This window comes from Lingula anatina, chromosome 1 (assembly GCF_051362555.1).
Source record: "Lingula anatina isolate TDL-2025a chromosome 1, LinAna3.0, whole genome shotgun sequence".
Taxonomy (NCBI): Eukaryota; Metazoa; Brachiopoda; class Lingulata; order Lingulida; family Lingulidae; genus Lingula; species Lingula anatina.
The window spans coordinates 67,583,821-67,605,345 of record NC_141767.1 but is presented as its reverse complement, the minus strand read 5'-3'; the positions used below and the strand labels follow the sequence as shown (position 1 = coordinate 67,605,345).

Here is a 21,525-nt window from a genome sequence, read left to right as displayed (position 1 = left end):
AGAACAATTTTAAATGTCCAATTTGTTCCATTCTGAGATTCTGAACATGGTGAATGATTGAATCTGACAAACTGTAAAGATATGAGTTTCTTTCCATTTTTGACACTTTATTACACAATGCACAATAACAGGTTTACCATCATTTTTATATAATCAACTAACAATATTGTTAAAATGCAGAAAATGTCAAAATAACACCTTTACATTACTAATTAGTTCACAAATGAGATTGTTAACATGCCTAAGAATTAAATCCGAGGAAAAAAGACATATACAAAAAAAGGCACAATTTCACCAAAACTGAACCGATCAAGCTTATTTTCGAACCTCATCTGTATTTTAGTAAATCTGATCACCCCTGTGAATTTCAAGACGATTGGGTTATTGATTTTCCTTGAAATGTGTTATCGGTGTTGCACATATGCTGAAATAGTGAAAAAACAGCATAACTTCCATAAAAATGGCCCGATCAGGCTGATTTTCGAACTTGACCTGCATATTATGAATATTTATCAATTCTGTAAGTTTCAAGCTGAAATGAAAAACAGTTTTCCACTTATCGTGTTATCGGTAAAAGTGCACGGCGACGACAGACGCAGGTGATGGCTATATGTACAGACACATCTGTGTCTGTACATAAAACAAGGCAGCAAAGCTGTCAAATGTACAGACAAAAAACAGGAAATAACTATGCACAAAATAGGCTACTGTCAATTCTGACGCAAAAGTACATTATGTTAAACTGCAAATTCAACATCAAATTTTAATTATGCTCAACAGTTAATACCAATGTAAGTAAAATGTGTAACAAGTTCACACTTTGAAAATGTATAACTTCCAGAAAAAGAAGCCAATTAGACTGCTTTTCCAACTCAGGCTGCATTTTGTATTTCTTTTTTGAAAGTTTGGCAATCATAAGTAACATGGTTTTCCCATAATGGTCATCATGGCAGCAGCACCCAAAATTGTGTTTTCTTCTATTCTGATGCCATATTACATAATGGTTAACAGCATAATGACCGTCAATTTTTAATAATAAAATACACGTATCATGGATTTTCAGAAAATGTGACTAGCATGGGTCTTCAAGCCCGTGGAACTTCAAAGTCACACCTTGAAAATGCCAATATGTGAAAAATTAAATTTTCACAAAAAAAAATGTTTAACTGGCAGTAAGAAGTACCAAACAGACTGCATTGCCTACTGAAGCTGTATTTTAGTCCCATGTTTCTTTCCTGTAAGTTTGAGAACAGTAAGTGACATGGTTTTCCTTTAATGGTCACTATGGAGGCATTGTCTAAAATGGGGTTGTCTTCAATTTTGATGCAATATTACATAATGCTTAACAGCATAATGACCATCAATTTTTAATAATAAAATAAAAGTATCACGGATATTCAGAAAATTTGATATGGAAAGGTCTTCAGGGCCATGGAAGTTCAGAGTCACAACTTCAAAATGCCAAAATGTACGCAAGAGATAACTACTGAAATGAATTTCTTCCCACATTCAACACTTTTTTACATATATCAAAATAATCAATTTACTGTCGTTTTTAAATGATCAACTAAGAAAGTTGTTGACATAGGAAAAATATCAATAGAACAATTTTAAATGTCCAATTTGTTCCATTCTGAGATTCTGAACATGGTGAATGATTGAATCTGACAAACTGTAAAGATATGAGTTTCTTTCCATTTTTGACACTTTATTACACAATGCACAATAACAGGTTTACCATCATTTTTATATAATCAACTAACAATATTGTTAAAATGCAGAAAATGTCAAAATAACACCTTTACATTACTAATTAGTTCACAAATGAGATTGTTAACATGCCTAAGAATTAAATCCGAGGAAAAAAGACATATACAAAAAAAGGCACAATTTCACCAAAACTGAACCGATCAAGCTTATTTTCGAACCTCATCTGTATTTTAGTAAATCTGATCACCCCTGTGAATTTCAAGACGATTGGGTTATTGATTTTCCTTGAAATGTGTTATCGGTGTTGCACATATGCTGAAATAGTGAAAAAACAGCATAACTTCCATAAAAATGGCCCGATCAGGCTGATTTTCGAACTTGACCTGCATATTATGAATATTTATCAATTCTGTAAGTTTCAAGCTGAAATGAAAAACAGTTTTCCACTTATCGTGTTATCGGTAAAAGTGCACGGCGACGACAGACGCAGGTGATGGCTATATGTACAGACACATCTGTGTCTGTACATAAAACAAGGCAGCAAAGCTGTCAAATGTACAGACAAAAAACAGGAAATAACTATGCACAAAATAGGCTACTGTCAATTCTGACGCAAAAGTACATTATGTTAAACTGCAAATTCAACATCAAATTTTAATTATGCTCAACAGTTAATACCAATGTAAGTAAAATGTGTAACAAGTTCACACTTTGAAAATGTATAACTTCCAGAAAAAGAAGCCAATTAGACTGCTTTTCCAACTCAGGCTGCATTTTGTATTTCTTTTTTGAAAGTTTGGCAATCATAAGTAACATGGTTTTCCCATAATGGTCATCATGGCAGCAGCACCCAAAATTGTGTTTTCTTCTATTCTGATGCCATATTACATAATGGTTAACAGCATAATGACCGTCAATTTTTAATAATAAAATACACGTATCATGGATTTTCAGAAAATGTGACTAGCATGGGTCTTCAAGCCCGTGGAACTTCAAAGTCACACCTTGAAAATGCCAATATGTGAAAAATTAAATTTTCACAAAAAAAAAGGTTTAACTGGCAGTAAGAAGTACCAAACAGACTGCATTGCCTACTGAAGCTGTATTTTAGTCCCATGTTTCTTTCCTGTAAGTTTGAGAACAGTAAGTGACATGGTTTTTTATGTACAGACACAGATGTGTCTGTACATATAGCCGTCATCTGCGTCTGTCGTCGCCGGGGCTGTCGCCGTCGCCGTTGGCGTGCACTTTAACCGTAAACACGATAAGTGAAAAACCGTTTTACCTTTTGGCTTGAAAGTTACAGAACTGATGAATATTCATAAAACGCTGGTCAAGTTCGAAAATCAGCATGATCGGGCTATTTGTAGGGAAGTTATGCTTTTTTTTCACTTTTTTCAGCATATATGCAACACCGTAAACACGATAAGTGGAAAACAGTTTTACCTTTTGGTTTGAAACTTACAGAACTGATGAATATTTATAATACGCAGGTCAAGTTCGAAAATCAGCATGATCGGGTCATTTTTAGGGAAGTTACGCTGTTTTTTCCCTTTTTTCAGCATATATGCAGCACCAATAACACGATAAGTGGAAAACCATTTAACTTTTTGGCTTGAAACTTATAAAACTGATGAATATTTATAATCCACAGATCAAGTTCGAAAATCAGCATGATCGGGCCATTTTTAGGGAATTTATGCTGTTTTTTCACTTTTTTCAACATATATGCAACACTGATAACACAATATAAGAAAAACAGATAGGCCAATTGTCATTATACTCACAGGAGTAGTCAAACTAACTAAAATGCAGGTTGAGTTCGAAAATCAGCATAATCGGGCCTTTATTTTAGAAGTTATGCTGTTTTTTCACATTTCCTCAGGTTCAATTCTTAGGCATGTTAACAGTCTCATTATTGACCTAATAAGATACGTAGAAGTGTTTGTTTGATATTTCCTGCATCTTTACAACATTGTTAATTGATTATGTAAAAATGATTGTAAACTTGTTTTCGTGTATTGTGTAATAAAGTGTCAAAAATGGAAATAAACTCATATGATTGCAGTTTGTCAGATTCAATCATCCACTATGTTCAGAATCTCAGAATGGAGGAAATTGTACATTTAACACTGTTCTATTGATATTTTTCCCATCTCATCAATTTTCTTAGTTGGTCATATAAAAATGGCAATAAACTGTTTATTTTGTTTTATGTTAAAAAAATGTTAAAAATGGAAATAAACCCATTTCAGAACAGTGCTATCTTGATTACATTTTGGCATTTTTTAGATGTGACTTTGAAGTTCCATGGGCCTGAAGACCTTTGCTAGTCACATTTTCCGTGATACTAATATTTTACAATTAAAAATTGATGGTCATTATGCTGTTAAACATTATGTAATATTGCATCAAAATTTGAAGAAACCCCTATTTTGGGCACTGCTCCCATGATGACCATTTAAGGAAAATCATATCACTTACTGTTCTCTAACTTACAGGAAAGAAACATGGGACTAAAATACAGCTTCAGTAGGCAATGCAGTCTGTTTGGTCATTTTTTCTGGCAGTTAAACAGTTTTTTGTGAAAATTTAATTTTTCACATATTGGCATTTTCAAGATGTGAATTTGAAGTTCCATGAGCCTGCAGACCTTTGCTAGTCACGTTTTCTGAATGTTCATGTGACTAATATTCTATTATTAAAAATTGATGGTCATTGTGCTGTTAAGCATTATGTAATGTTGCATCAAAATAGAAGAAAACACAATTTTTGGTGCTGCTGCCATGATGACCATTATGGGAAAACCGTGTTATGACCAATGCTCTGCTCTCTCTGGCCATATGGACAATCTTTTATGCCTTTTGCTTATGGACACTTAGGCCCCATTCAGAATAGATGATCCAAGTACTAACTGATCCGCTGACTGAATATGGTCGACCACACTTCAAAAGAGATGCTGCTGATTCTCAATGGTCTCCCCACCTCCACACACGCCAGCGCTGCAGAGGTCTAGCAATTATAGCTCATAGCCGAGATTTAATCCGTTTAATGGCACATGTGGAGGCGAGGAGACCATCAGGAATCAGCGGCATCTCTTTTGAAGTGTGGTCGGCCATATTTAGTCAGCAGTTGGTTAGTACTCGGATCATTTATTCAGAATGGGGCCTTACAGCAGGTTTAGATGGAAGAATCCAGGCCATGGCTCAGACAAGGTGCTTTGAACAGAAAGCCTTTTGACACCATCTGTCAAACCTTTAAAAAAGAAACACAGGACTAAAATGCAGAATGAGTTGGAAAAGCAGTCATATTGGCTTCTTTTTCTGGAAGTTATACATTTGAGTGAAATATTCATTATCTTTTTGGCATATTCATTGTGGGACTCGGAGCTCCCATGGACATGAAGCCGAATGGTAATCAAACTTTCTACATGTCCATGCTATTTATTGACACAGGACTAAAATGCAGAATGCGTTGGAAAAGCAGTCTAATTGGCTTCTTTTTCTGGAAGTTATACATTTGAGTGAAATATTCATTATCTTTTTGGCATATTGATTATGGGATTCGGAGCTCCCATGGACATGAAGCCGAATGGTAATCAAATTTTCTACATGTCCATGCTATTTATTGTCAATAATCAAAAATTGGTGATAATTATTCTATTATTTATTATGTAATGTTACATCAAAATTGACAACAATATTTTTGCATTGCTACTGCAAACATTATGAAAAGAAAACTGTGTTACTTATTATTATTTTTAACTTACAAGTATGATTTTTAGGATTGGCATGCAGTTCAAATTAGAAAGCCAGGTCAATTGGGTTATCATTTATTATTGAATATATGCAATTTTGTGTGAAATTTTCATTTTTCTCATTCTGGCACTTTCTAAGTATAAACTTGAACTCTGATGGGCCTGAAGCTTTATGCTTTTACTTTCGTTGTTGTTACCTGTTGTGCATAATTAAAATTTGATATTGACTGTGCAGTAAAACATAATGTATTATTGCATCAGAATTGGTAGTCTCCTATTTTGTGCATTACTGTTTTGTGCTTTTCTTAAGATGTGACTTATGGGCCTGAAAGACCTTTGAGAGGGTCAGTCTGTTAATATCCCTTGGGTATCACTTAGCTAATTTCTGAGTTATAAAGTCATTTGCCTAATTGATAGGCCATTAAAGGAGATTACATAAAGCACACTTGTTGATATTTCCTTGTAAACTCCCAAAAGTTAAGCTCTGCTATATATATATATATATATATATATATATATATATATATATATATATATATATATAATCATAGATTAAAAGTTTGAATTGCATTGAATTGCAGCTTCATTGAAATTATATTTACCTCAGGCTCTGCCAAGGAGGTTATATTTTCACCCTTGTTTGTCTGTCATCAACATAACTCAAAAAGTTATGGACCAATTTTGTTGAAATTTTCAGGAACTGTCAGAATTGGGCCAAAGAGGACAATGGTTAGTTTTTAGTGGTGGTCTGGCTCAATAATCAATCAATAATAATCAACAGTTGCTGCCTTGGCAGAGGTCTGCACTCTCGGTGGTTGTTATGTTTTCCTTTACAATTTTTTCTCAAACACTTGCATTTGTGACTTTTAACTCTCATCCACTCGAGGCTCTGCACATTTTCTGTATTTCCACATAAGCAATTGTATTGTTTTTTATGTCTTTAAACATTATATAATATTATTTTATGCACTGTCATCATTTTTCAAATATTGAGACTTTCATCATGTGACTTTGGTCTCTCATGGTCCTGAAACTGTAATCTTATTGAAGGGGTGGATTGAGACCATCTTCTGGGTCTTCTGGAAGACAGGTTATTAAGTTTATATTGACTGGTATCTATTTTTTTCTGTTGGAAGACCATCAAAATGGAGGATGAATCAACATAGATACTTTGGAATACTGTCAGAAAACATCTCAAGGTCCTCTCCTGTTATTGACCATGTTACCTGTTGTGCATGATTAAAATTCAGTGTTGACTGACAGTGCTATTATAAGCATTATTTATTATTGCATCAAAATTGACAAAATGACCTTTTTTTGCATCTTTATTTTCTGTTTTTTGTCTGTACATTTGACAGCTTTGCTGCCTTGTTCAATTTTCTGTTTCTTTCAAATGGATGTATATAGATTGTGTTAATTCATTAAAAAAAAGGTCAGAGAGCACTTAAAATTAACAGAATATAATGAATTGATTTTAATTAGAATCCAAGGGTGCATTTGTTTGTGAAAAGTATGCAATCATAATGACCATCAGTTAATTAAAGATCCCATAGGTGTTGAATTTCCAGAATACACAGACTGTATGTTTTTTTCCTTTAAGAATTCTACCCAACTGTGTGCTTGGCCTTCTGGCTGTTTTATGATATTAGAATATGTGATGAATATGCATTTTTAGATGCATCTTTAACTCGATGTAATAAGTATTTATAACGTGTGTCTCAAAAAATACTTTTCTGTTTGTTAGCTTGTTAACTTGTTTGTGTGAAAGAAATCCCAGGTCTTCACAAAATATGAACCATTTTACCACACCAAATTTAATATATGCAATTCAGTCATTTCTTTTACACCTGCGGATAACAATTAGCCATTGTCAACTTAACCCTCCTAACCACAATACTTATTGGACTGATCCAATCATAACATATAAACAATGACATGAATTCAGTAGGAAGTAAATCCCAATGGTAATCAGAAAGATACAAAAATTCTTTTAAGAAAACGCAATTTGTGCTGTGTATGCGGTCTGCATTTCGGACTAGCGAGTTCTGAGAATAAACACATCCAAATCGTTCAATGCATTTGTCTGAAGTTTTTTTATTTCGCCTTAGAACATGTTACATATGAATACGTATGGGTGCTCTGTAAAGCGCAACACAATCTATGACCTTAAATATGTAGATTCATAATTTGTCTAAGTATTGATTATAGTTTTATCAGGGTTTAAACCCATTTATGATGGCTAAAGCATTTAGAACTAAAGCAACATTTGTTTTTGACCTAGAATAATGTCCCCTTTCAAAAGTAGTTCAAATCATATGGGAGCTATATGCTATTGCCAAAGCATAATTCTTATTTGGCCAGATATTTAAAGGAATAAAGTTTTAGAGGAGAATTAATACGGTAGAGAGCTGACAATTTTACAAATATAGGCCACATTCAGAATAGTGGACTAATGATCTGTTTCAAAAATGTTACCTTCCTTTCCCAATATATTATACACCATTGAGAAATGCATTGGTTGAGAACTTATAATACTTTTAAAGTACAAAGTGTACACAATAGTTTATTAATAATGGCAACTAGAAAAGCACTAAGAGACCGCAGACCTCCACTAAGGAGTGTCCATCAGCAGAGTGTCCATCCAATGCCATTTAACTCCTAAATTTTCATTCTATAATGATTTAGTTTTTTATTATTGATTGATAATTGATCCAGATCACCACCAAAAACTAATCACTTCTAAGTTAACCCATTTCTAACCTACCCTCAAAATGCCATCGAAATTTATCCATAACTTTTTAGTTATGATGATGACAAACAAACAAACAAACAGGGGTGAAAACATAGCCTCCTTGGCAGAGGTAATAATATTCTTCACAAGAAAACTAACACTTTTTATTTCATATTCCTTTTATTATACCAAGCAGAATGCAAGCCCAAGACAAAGCAAGGCCCAAAACTGGCCCAAGTTTGGTATATTACATGCTTTAAATATATGGCAAATGAAATATACAAGCACACACTATTATTTACTATTGATCAACTTCCTCGCAAATAAGAACTGTCAACAGTCCCTTGATATTACAGCATGCCAATATTCAGCAAATACTGGAAAATACCAAGGTGTTAACATGTTATGGACTATCTTGATATACATAACTTCATTTGCTTTTTGGCAATCTTCAACAAAACACATGCATAAATTGTTCTATGCTGGTTACTTTATTAAACAATGCTACTCATTTTATATTTGGAAAAGTAGGAGTGTAAATTCTATTCAGGTTCACAGCTCATACAATATAGACTCTACATGTATGGTGTATTAAAATGGGCACTTTTTACAAGCATTGTAGTTTCACTTCTGGTTGGAATGAAAAAAAAAGTTCTACTTTGTGCATATTTATTAATTCCTATTTATTAATAAACTTTGTATTACTAAGAATGCAGGTAATCTGTGTTATCCACTTCATTTAGTACTTGAGAGAGTAATTACTTGCCTGGAAAAGCATTACTAACCTGAGAGGGCAATACTGGCCTGATGGGACACTGCTGTTTATATATGCCAATTGTAAACCAAACATGGCTCCCACGTTGCCGATCTAGAAAACTCAGCTGTTACACACTCAATTCATTACAACATCGTTATCAAAGGTCATGATGTATGTAATATGGTCCAAGTTATCCAAATATTACAGCAACTTGTCAAGAACATCGAGAATTGGTAAGTTATAGTGAGGTTTTCGACTAGCAACTTCTGGTTTTCGCGGTTTTCGTATTTTCGTAGGACCCGTTACACTGCACATAAGTAGAGCCAAAAAGTTTGGGTGAAGAGTGTTGTAAAAACGTGTGGAAATACCCAGGCAGGGTTTCGACTTTCATTATGAAGACTCACTTATTTCCTTGGGTGTAATTTGTTATCAGTTATGGTGCTCTACGGATTTTATCGGCTATCATCTGCCTCTTTAATACCTGGTTAGCGTTATAGGGACAGTCGGGCTGACGTCACACGCCTTAGCAACCGGTGTGGCGTGTAGGGCTCGGAGCGTGAACCATCCGTTCTGCACATGCGCACAAAGCGCAGGCAAATCTGAGAGACTTCAGCGTGTACAGTCCGTCTCTATCGATTTATCAATACATTAGGCTCGATTTATATAAGATTTGATAAGTAGAAGTATTTAACAGATGATAAGAAACATGGAGTACGATGTTTGTTTACTTTTAAGAGCCATTTACTTCAGGAAAACACAGCATGTAGGAGGAAATCACTTAAAGTGGAGGGACTGAGGAAGGCTGATATCGGCGATTTTTTGGTCTACTTCAAAAGAACAAAGTAGAAAAATCATCTACCAGTTGGCAAGTAAGTCTAACGTACGTTTTACTTGTTGATGTCAATTTGTAACCGTACACAGCGGGTAGAGTTACTACTACTACTAGCTAGTAAGTATAATGCACTACTCAGAGTAGTGCCCACCAAAATCAAAAATGTGTCGAAATGTGTCTACACTCTTCGGTGTATTAACAAAATCACTTGAATTACCTGGACAGATGTTCAGTAAAGATACACACAGTTGCAGTAGAAATAAACATTTTCTGCACACTGATGCTGAGAATTGCCTTTAAATTTGGTGAATGACAATTCTGTATGTCTATTATTGATTTTAAGTTGTTATTACTTAGGCAAGCCTAGCTCTCTATCTGAAATGTTTGGAATTTCGTTGCTGAATTTACAATGTTGCACACTATAATAGACATTTGATTGTTTAACTAATATGTTTTAATTTGATTCTTCTACAGTGCACAGCCTAGGTTTTTTTTCATAGCCATGGTTAACTGTGGGAAGGAGTATTCAACATATGCTTATATTTCTTCAATTGTCTTTAGTAATTCATCAACTAAGATCTGTGTTGTTTGACTTAAAAGGTGAGAAGAACTCTAATAACAAGCTGTAAATGCAGAGCCCTGGAATCATTATTTCAACACATGTGAAAGAATTAAAGATGAATTTTGCCCTTGTAGATAAAATTCACTTTTTGGGCTTGTAATAAAGAACAAACATACATGTACCTAATATTTCATTGAAAACTGACAAATCTCTGATGAAAATTATGTATTTTTAAATCGTATACATATATATATATATAGACCTTCTTTAAGTTAATCATATAATCAGATGTATTCCAAATTTAACTATGTAGTAAGTACAAAATATACATACGTGTATGGAGAGTTGTTGGTTTCCTTGTAAAGAAAGTCAAACAGAAATAGTCTCATAATAGGAAGAAGGGTTTGTCTCCAACTTTGTTATTAGGTAATTTCCTAATTACCTTTCAGCTTGCAGGCTTGTATCTATGGTCCTTACCAAGATAATCATTAAGTTAAAAAAATTAAATTTTTATTTAGCTCATTCTTTTTCTAAAGCACTGAAACAAGGATATTAAAGTAGGTCACCTGTTAGATTTTTTAACTTGATTATATGGTCTTAACCATCTGTATGTCTGAAATCAAGTGAGTTTTTTTATCACAGGTGGACTGTTTTTAGTTTGAATATCTTGAAGAATTGATTTGATTAAAGGTACATATGTTTGTGTCACTTTGACTCAGTTAAAATGCCATTTTGGCTTAAGCTCAGAGCTAATCACCTGTCAGTTTTGGTCTGACATTATGAGAACAATGAAATGACAACGCTCAGGTACAGCATAAGTTTATATCTTATCACGAGATAACATCACCAGTTACAGTTGATTGTTCATAAACTGTCTTATTGCGGCATTATTATCTGATAACTTTCACTTACTTTTTAACCAGCCTAATCAAGATGACTGACACTTCAAGCATGATGGCTTTAAAAAGGAAGAAAAAACTCCTCCTCATATTGCCCAGCAGCTTTCAGTGAGGGAAAATGTCTTCAGGGTGCAGTATTTATTTTGATGTTCCTCAGACTGTGCATATTCGTGTAGCAACGTCTTTGTTATTGTTGTAAATTGAAATATTTGGATGTAAATTTGTTATCATATGAGTATAAACTAGGAGCCACACTATTGGTGAACATTCAAATTTAAAACCTAATTAGATGGAAGTTATGGTCCCTCTTTTTCTGCAGAAGGCATAATGAGCAATGTTTTTATTTGTGACTTTATACATTTTCCAGCATGGCTACAAAAAATGACGACTTTATTACATTTATGAGGGAAGTGAAGCGGTACATACAGTACGGGAGACCGAGAGACTTTTTGGAAGACCCTAAAGAATTAAATAAGAGAAAGAGCACAGACTCATGTTTTATATATGATGAAGGTCAGTAATTGTAGTTTGGCATATCTGATTGGTTTTTAAAACGAGTCCAGATGTCTGGCAAAGAAATCATATTTTCCATCTAAGTCAATTCTGATTCATGATATGCTCCTTACCTCACCCTTACAGTGCATCATCATGTGTGGCACAATATCTAGATATCACTCTGGCTGGTAAACCATTATTATCCAAGATAGATGGTTGAATGGCTTCTATCCCTTTGCAGGATTCTTTATATTTTGTAGTAAACAATGAATATACGTTCTAAATTCCATGTGTATTTGATGTACGGGAATGCATATAAGTAACTTTTTTCTCTTCAGGAGACCTTTATTATGTTGGCAAAGGTGACAAATCAAGCATTAGACAAAGAGTTATTTGGGATGTAGAGGATATGTCTGGTACAAGATGACACAGGATGTAAAAGAATATGTAAGTATGTCTGAGCAAAACAGGTGCAGTTTGTTTTAAGCTCTTCTATATAAAGATCTTCAGGTACATTTCTTAATATGTATGTAATATCAGATACTATTCTGATCAGAATAAGCCATATTAACTTATTGTACTTAATACACATGGAAATTCAAACATTAGCTTTTTGCTTTAAAGAGTTTTCTTATATTTTTACTCCCTGATGATGGTGACTGACAGTCACAGAAATATATTGGAGGTAATACCAACATATTTTATAAGCTCTTGATAAAAAGAATATCAATAATTTTAATTTATACATACAGAGATAATGAAACTGTTCTCTCATTTTCTTATTATGTTCACTACAGAGACAGTGTGTTTGTAAACTATTCAGATAGTGCCCATGTAGCATCAGTAACTAATTTGTAGTAGTTTAGGAGTTTTCAGTGTACTTGTAGTTTTATTATTTTTGCAAAATAATAGGAAGGATCACAATTGATATACGTCAGAAAAATTTATCTTGCAGATTGAAGCGTGTGATGCATGCCAAAGACAAAGTAAGATAAAGACTCAGAGCCCAGAGCTTAAGCCCATATCAGTCAGTGAGCCTCTGGAATTAGTTGGGATGGATCTCATAGGTATAGTATCTATTGCTTTGAAGTTAGCAGAAATTTGTTTTCTCTCTCAGAAAGGAATATACTGTATTAGGGTTGGGGATTTCAAGGGATCATTCAAGTTTTCAGTCAGTGTTTGTTCAATGCATTGATCTTCACCAGTGTGCTACATAGAGTAAATTGATTAAATGTATCAATAATCAATATGTATGTCATGTAATGTCAAAGGTTTATTAGAGCATCTGCAAAAATGTTGGTAACATTCAAACTTTAAATTGTTGCGTCTGGTTACATCCACAAATGAAGCTGTTCAAAATGTTTCAAAGTGGTTTAATAGCATTTGTACTTGAACCTTAGTCGTACAAGTACAGGTGCTTATTTTGTAATATACTTCTCTTATGTATAGACATGGCATCCCTCACAAAACAAAGATTGAAAATACCTCTTCTTGTATAGCATAAGAGATAAAATTAAACAAACCTTTCCTTTACATTTTATTGTAGATGACTAGTTTGATTTTCCTGTTACCTATTTAGTCTGTACATTTGGTAGCTTGTCTTGTAGCATTTACCAAGTTATCAGAATATAATTTTTTTAAATGTATCCCTGGAAATAGTAGCTTTATTTACTTAATTACTGGTTAAATTAACAGAAACTACAAGCTTTGAAAAACCTTTTTCAGGTATAAAGGAAATTTTAACTGTCTTACACTTTTTTCACTCTTATTTACAGAATGCAGAAGCTATCCTTAAAGGAGCTGGACTGAACAGTATCGACAACACACACTGCGAGTGGTTTAGGGAATATGTTAGACAGAAAATTAGAAAAAGTGGAAGAAAGTCAGAGGATGAAGCCTGCGACATAGCATTCTGCCAAAATAAAGGATACCATCGATGGATACAGTGTAGCACTTGCCAAAGTTGGCTACATACCATTTGTACTAAAGTCAAATGTTCTAAAAAACACTTTGTAAAACCCAGTTTACATGCCCAATGTGCATTTCTGTACAAGGTTAGCTGAAAATTGCATCTGTATTACTGGTTTAAAGTTTTCTCAACCCATAAAATAATGCAATTTACATATAGTTATATGATAGTACTGAAATCTGATATAGTTTTTAAAATAGTTTTTGATGCAAACTGAGACTGAAATAAAAACTTAAAATTTTATTAGAACATTTGATTTAGTGCATGCTACTAAAGTGTATTGATTTAATGAAAAAAATGATAATCATCCACTTGCAGGGATCCCAGGGACCTACTATATTGTCACTTATTTTAAATGTACATGACTTATTACTGTAAGGTGAGAATAAATAAAATATAAGTCTTGTAACTAAGACAACTTGTTTTAGCATATTTATTCATTTTATGTAACTTTTCTCCTAGACCAGCATTTGTTGGTCTAAATAATTGTATTGATAACCAGTATACATTTTGTAAAAGGCTCTATAAAGAAGAATAAATGCTGAAAGCAAAAGGATGTTACAGTAACAAAAAAAATCATTTGTAAAAGCTTTCTAAATAGCTATATGGAATGTTTCCAATAACCATTAAATGAATAAGGTATCAATTCTCTGAAAATAATGATAAGGTAAAAGTACAAACTGAATGGAAACATATATGTATACATCGTAGCAGTTATAGCTAATAATCTGTATGACAGTGAAATTTATTCATCAAAAAAAGTACTTCATATGAGTATATATGATATTGACCTTGTAAAGAACGCACTGCAATAGTTACATTATACAAAATATACAAATAAGAGAATAAAAAATGTATAAGAAATATTAGAAAATCAATCGGATGTGCTGTCCAAAACACTTCGTTCTCACTAATTCTGTCAACACTTGATGTTGGTAAATATGAGGCATCTAAACAACCTTCTCCACAACTTAATTTTTAATTGTCTCACTGCCTTTTGGCAAACCCTATATACCTCAGGACTGAAGTGATATATGCACAACTTCCAACTGTCTAGAAACCTACTTTACACTGACAGTACCAGCCACTGATGGGTCTAGTTTTTGCTACTGGAGGTCTGAATCCATGGGCTGTACTGGTGGCTAGATGTGTGCCTTGACTGTATTTTGGCTCTGATTCAATCAGGTGCATCTTTGCATATGCTGATTTCAAACTGGACACCTAGCAGATGCTAGTGGTCTCTCACTATTTACCAAGCCAATAGGTTTTCACTGATGTCCTTGACATCAGAAGCCATTCATTGCATTTTGGCCTAAAAAAAATACAGTGCTATTACAAATAGTGCTGGTGTTGAAGTTTAAGTCACAAGTACATGTAACAAAACTAGGCCGGGTGTGTGTGATAGAGCCTTTTTTTACTTTTCATGCTAAAAAGATGTAAAAGGGGTATTTACACAAAAATTTTAGTTGTAGAATATGTACTTTAATCCCCATTAGGAGTGGGGTGGGTCAAGCCTACCCTATGTGCAAAGGGTCTCTATAGCATGAGTCTCTATATAAAGTAGGGGCCACCACAATGTATGCCTGCTGTTAACAAAATTAATATAAATTTGGATATCTGAAAAACATTTTACCTTTACTTATCCTAAGAAATGAGAATAGAAATAGATTACACTAACTGTATTTAGACTCCACTGCTCATCCATATTTTGCATTAATTTTTGATATTTCAAAAAAAAAAAAAAAAAAATCAGATTCACAATTTATTTTCATGTACAAAGGTGGGCACTTTTACCCTCTTATCAGCACCTCATCCTTTATGGAAAAAGAAAACAAAACTAATTTTATAAAATTAATTATGGAAAAAAAATGGGGGGGGGGGATGAATTATTTGTTCGTGATGTTCAAGTTATTACAGCAATTACTGTGAAGGCATATATCCGAGTCTGACCATTATTAAGCGCTGCTTCTTCCTTAGCAAACCCAATCACCCAACAAAAAATTACAAATATTCATCAAAAATTGTGACCAAAATTGTCCAGACAATAAAAGATAACAAACATACCTAGATCTATACACAAATGAAAATTAAAAGGCAGAAATCTTCTTTCATGCATGGTTATTAAAAAAAAAAATGTGACAATTTTTGTGAAAAAAAAGTATGTATCCACCTGCCAAGGACAGCACCACCCCAAGGATCATAGTGTCAGTCCTAGTGTTGTTGTTCCTTTTATTATAGATAAAATGTTAAGTAATATTTATAAAAATTCACTTACCTATAATATATTTCGTATAAAATAATAATCAAAACAAAAGCAAATCTCTGTGCAACAATGGCCAGGGACCACAACTCCAAGGATACACAGGATGGATCTTGACTATTGATTATAAATATAAAACAAAAAATCTTCCTTGATACGCGAGTCTAAACATATTGATGCCAAAAATTGGAATCATCAACTCGCAGGAGCAGCCCACCTCCCAGTCACAGTAAAATTCCAAAGCAGGACATGCACATGTCCCTGTTGATGTGCCTACTAACATTCAGATATTCAGTTTCAATTTCCTCAATCTATAATGGTCTACAAGGGCAAACACACCCCATGATGAACGAGCAGGATATCATGATCCCAGACTTTGTCACATACAATATTAAGTACATTACTTTAATAAACATTATTTTTAAGTATAATAAATATACACTGTTAAGAACAAACTGCAAATTCAAACATAATTTTTAGAAATAGGCCTTTTCATATCTTATAGTTGTTCATGCAAGATGTATAGCAAATATCTATTGTTTACAATGTACTTCTACTGCAATTTCCTTCAGGTGGCTATATATCAACACACTAGCCTAGTAAAAATCAACACAATAAAACCCAATAAAACATGTAGTAGGCCAACAACTGAATAACGACGGCCTGTCCACGGTAGGTTCATCCATGCAATGCGTCGAAGTAATTTTCTATCAAAATTATCAATTACAAACTCTGTATCAACACATGAATTTTACCTAGAAATATCCCCATTATAGTAAATATATAATGAGGTAGGAAACGAACAGGCCAAATCAATGCACTAGCCAAGTATAACAGTGTAGGTGAATAACAACGGATCATTCACGGAACGGTTCATACACGCGACTGCTGCGTGTACAATCGGTCAGGACGGATGGTTCACGCAGAACGGACCGTACACGTGACACCGGCATCTGGGTTAAAACAAATCGGGCAACATGGCGGATCGCATTGACTTCTATGTAAAAGTTGGCAGACTTTGTCCGAAGATATCATTCTTCACAGTGCTTGACCACTTGTGTCAGTGAGGATGAGTTATTTACCTGGTTGATTTCCTTTACAGGCTTTTGTAATTAGCCGCTGCACACCTGGTTAAGAGATAAAATCGTCCTTAATATAACTGCCGATCGTTATCTGTGATCGGGAATTTTACAGCAGAAGATATTTTGCAAAGGCAGTGCTTGACCTTTTGTGTCTGGCGCGTTGAATCATTTACCTGGACTATTGAGTTAGCAGGCCTTTGTAATAAGCTACTGTTTAACTTGTTACGGGATAAAATTGGTCTTAATTGCATACGCAAATGTCCACAATAAGTACCTGTACATGTACATGAGGTACTGGTAGTGAAATAGGAATGGCTTCTTAGAACGTGGATCGTAAGAAAGGCCTGGGAAATGTGCAACACTGAGATGTTATTAGAATAAGATTTCTACAAATTGTGATTTAATCACCTGCTGCTGCAATAGCCTGGGGAACGGGATAGGGGCAATGTCATCGGTCCCATGGCCTCTTTGGTCTGTATACAGTTCATATGTATATTAATGCAAGCCTGGAAGGACAGCATAAACAGTTGCTTGCCTACTTTTTGGAAGAGAAGACACGTTGTGTTACCTGTATTAATATTGGAAGCTACGCGTCATATGAGTGTTTACAATCTTATTGTGCACTTTTCGGGCGAAATATCATGGAAGAGAGAACGTTAAGTTTCAAAACGTGCAAGATTAAAATTAAATTGAATAACAAACACGGCAATAAAGCTGTATGTTATTTTAACAGTTAAGGTCGCTTTATCTATGGCAACTTTTTAAAAATTTTACTTTGATAACTTAAAGATTAAGACATTACCTCACAGGTTTGTCAATACAGTATGTTGACGTACATATTTTTTCTTACCTTTATGACGCCATCAATAACTTACAACAAAAAAGTTTGACATTATAGCCCATTAATTTTAACTATACGAATTGATATACCGTCACACATGCCAAAACAAGATGCAATCTCAATTTCTTGTAACTACTACATGTACTAATTAATTTCTGTAACAAATGAAAAACATAAATACCAAACAAGGTACAATGACTTTCTCCTTATCTATAATAAAATGAACTATACACACATACACAAATCTTGTAGTGCATGTATAGCTACGACCAAATCTTGTTTCGATCAACAATCTCGTCTTTAGTCACGTTTGCACGACCTATAGCCTGCAACAGTCGTTTACTTTTCCGTTGATCTTTGAAATTTAACAAATCCCATTAGATTTTATTAATGTGTTGGTAGTGTCACCTGGTACACAGCAAGCTTCCACCATTTAACTTTTGTACGTGCCTGAGAGTTAAAAAGTACCGGTTCACTTCAGTAGACCTGCAAAATGTACCCGTCATATGTGTCAGCAATATGCAACGTCAACAGTTATTAGTACAATTGAAACCTCCCTTGATAATATCAGTTGCTTCCATATGGTTTTCTTTTCAATGAGATGTGAATATTATGCTCATCCAGGTAAGCAAATGAGTCTTTGCAATCTACTACTGTAAGATTCCTGATCACAGATAACGATCGGCAGTTAAGGCCGATTTTATCTCTTAACCAGGTGTGCAGCAGCTAATTACAAAAGCCTGTAAAGGAAATCAACCAGGTAAATAACTCATCCTCACTGACACAAGTGGTCAGGCACTGTGAATTATGATATCTTCGGATAAAGCCTGCCAACTTTTACATAGAAGTCAATGCGATCCGCCATGTTGCCCGATTTGTTTTACCCCAGATGCCGGTTACTAAGGTAAAGTGCCCGGATGACCGACTGTCCCTATTGTCAATTAGTGTCAAGGCTACAGTACATTTGTACACAGCTCAGCTGGGCCAATTAAATCAATTACCTTTGTTAAGTGTAATTGTAAGTTAGTGGCTGGATTTTAGATTTGGTGTAGTGTTAAGAGTAAATCTATTTTGTAAGTATATATTCTAGCTCAGGTATCATTTAATTGACATATAAACTAATGAAATGAATTTGAAAAATGTTAAACTCTGTGTTTTCTAACTGTATTATGTTGCAAGTTACAATATGAATAAAAATAACTATTGTTACCTTTTTTGTTAATTTACATTTAGGAAATCGATCTGACATTTTCCCACCAAGCCACACTGAATGATTGGGTGCAAGTGTATCTTGATTATATATATATAAAGGAAAAGCTTTTGATGACAGGTACAAAAGGCAGCTACAGTGTAGATGACACACAAGGTAGAAGGCGCAAAAAATTCTTATTTCTTTGTTACCAGCTGAGGAGACAGGATCTTAACATCAGGAGAGTGAAACTCAGTGCATGACAGGAGTTATTTAATTGGATTTGTTTGAAGCGGCACTCAGAACTGAAAATATAACACTGAAAGAAAGTTCTCATTCTCAGGAATTTTGAAAAAATGATCATTGGGTTCTGAATTTTACTGGTTTTGCTAACTTTCCTCTTTAAATAATTTTTTGAAGAGAATCGATCTGCCAAGTTTTTTTATTTGTTCTTTATTCCAAATGTTTATCATATTTCTGTAGAAATCAAGAATCATTCTGCCATGCATGTTAATTGCAAGTGACTAAATTTTCTCATCCCTTGCAAAATTTTTGCTCACTTGTACATGTAACAATGTCAGGTGGCCTAGCGGGGATTGTTATGAAAATCTGTGTCCAAAGTCAATGTGCAGTGTTCATTTGTTGTTTTGAAGTTGTTATCCTGATAGCTTGCACACAACTAGGATAGGTATTTTATTTATTTAAAATTGTGAGCAGAAGCACAAGAAGTAATGAAAACACTTTTTCTTTCTCATATTTTTATAGGCTAAATGGAAAAGTTTGCTAGAAATATCAAGTTTTGCATGGTGCACCTCTCACAGATGGTCTGATATGCAGAAACAGATGGCTGTCCTTTATCAACAAAATATTTAGCTCTTGTAGGTTGCACATTTTTTAAATTGTGACCACCAGTTGTGGATTCTCCTAAACAAAATTTCAAACGGTTTAGTAAAACGCATCTAGGGTCTTTTATGTACATACCCACACACAATTATTACGCACAGCACATATCAATTGTGAGTCTTCAATCAAGCACTTCTCTAGACATAGATTAAAAATATACTAAACAGGTTTCTCAAATCATGGTGACTTAATTCGACTTTTTATGCTCATGCAATATTGATGTACATGTTGCATTGCATCATTTAAAGTATGTAAATATTTTTCATGTCAGTGTAATCAACCGAAAGGAAAGGCCCCCTGATAATCTGTCATTGCATTGCGCAACAATGTCAACAATGTTTTGCATTTTATGTTTACTTTTATTTATACAAATACGATACAATTTGTAATCTCGTAAAAATGGATTTTTCTTAATAGAGTTTATTGCGGTGGCCCACAAGTGCACTCCAAATTCCAAACGACACTCCCAATTCTAAACCTCACACCGAATACTTAAACTTCACTCCGAATTCGTAAACCTCACTCCGAATTCGTAAACCTCACTCCGAATTCAAAAAGCTCACTCCCAATTCCACTATGCCCATTCTCATCAAAGTTCTCTTCGAGAAATCTTATGAAACAGTAATTCGTCTGGGACAAATAATTTTTTTTTAGCTGGGCGCTTCCAGTGAAAGGTTCGAGAGAGTTTTAGCAAACAGTGCGAATTGTGTTACATTTTGGTTTGCGTGATACATACCTTACGAAAATAAACCAACAGTTTACGTCACAAGGTCAATTGACTTCTCCAGCTATTTTCAGCATTTTTCACAATTACACACACACACATACACACACTCTCTCTCGCCAGGGACACAAATTGGGGGCAAGAAGCAATTTACAGGTTTACCATTATAAATAAAAGGACAAATTAAGTGACACTGCTCCCAATTTTCTCAACATAGGATTGATACTACTAATAATCCATACATGTCAGGGGTGGATCCAGGATTATTTGAAGGGGGATCTGTTTTTTTTTTTTTTTTTTTTTTTTTTGGAATGACAGGCTGCACATGCAGAGCTGCCCCCCCCCCCTTATAGGGCGAACAGTGCTATTTGGTACGTTTTAGAACTATTATTCAAAATTCTAATTTTAACATTGGTGTATTTTTTTTTACAGAATTCATAAGGGGGGTCAAGACCCCCCTCACACGCCTCCCCCCCCCCCCCCCCATCCACCACTGCATGTTATTCATTCGAAATCGATTAATAAAGTGTAATTAATCTGATTTATTTCAATTATTAGATTATCTATGATCTTAGATGAATATTTCAGCTGCAAAAGAGTGAGGGGCTACTAATTACTATTATCAAGTATACTCGGTTATATAACAGGTACTGATAGTACATGTGTAGGCCTACAGTATATGATAATACGGATTGTTTTGCCCATTTATAAATAATATAAGCCAATGTCGACACCCTGAAACATGTTATCTGTATTAAACATTCATTTCAAAATAATCATGTGAAAATGCTTGAAGTTGTAAATAATAAATAAC

General features: G+C 34.2%; 1 long non-coding RNA gene across 24 annotated transcripts in view; it reads left to right on the top strand.

The window, feature by feature from the left end:
* LOC147764913 (uncharacterized) overlaps window positions 1-21,142 on the top strand; it is a 39,407-nt gene extending 18,265 nt beyond the window's left edge. For 2 of the 24 annotated variants that reach the window (XR_015332146.1, XR_015332145.1), the window contains 8 exons: window positions 9,706-9,824; window positions 10,262-11,377; window positions 11,616-11,761; window positions 12,082-12,190; window positions 12,410-12,428; window positions 12,699-12,810; window positions 13,519-18,799; window positions 19,129-21,114. This is a non-coding gene — a long non-coding RNA (uncharacterized LOC147764913). The other 22 variants (XR_015332142.1, XR_015332143.1, XR_015332140.1 and 19 more) reach the window with 21 other exon arrangements.
* The last annotated feature ends 383 nt before the right edge of the window (window positions 21,143-21,525 follow it).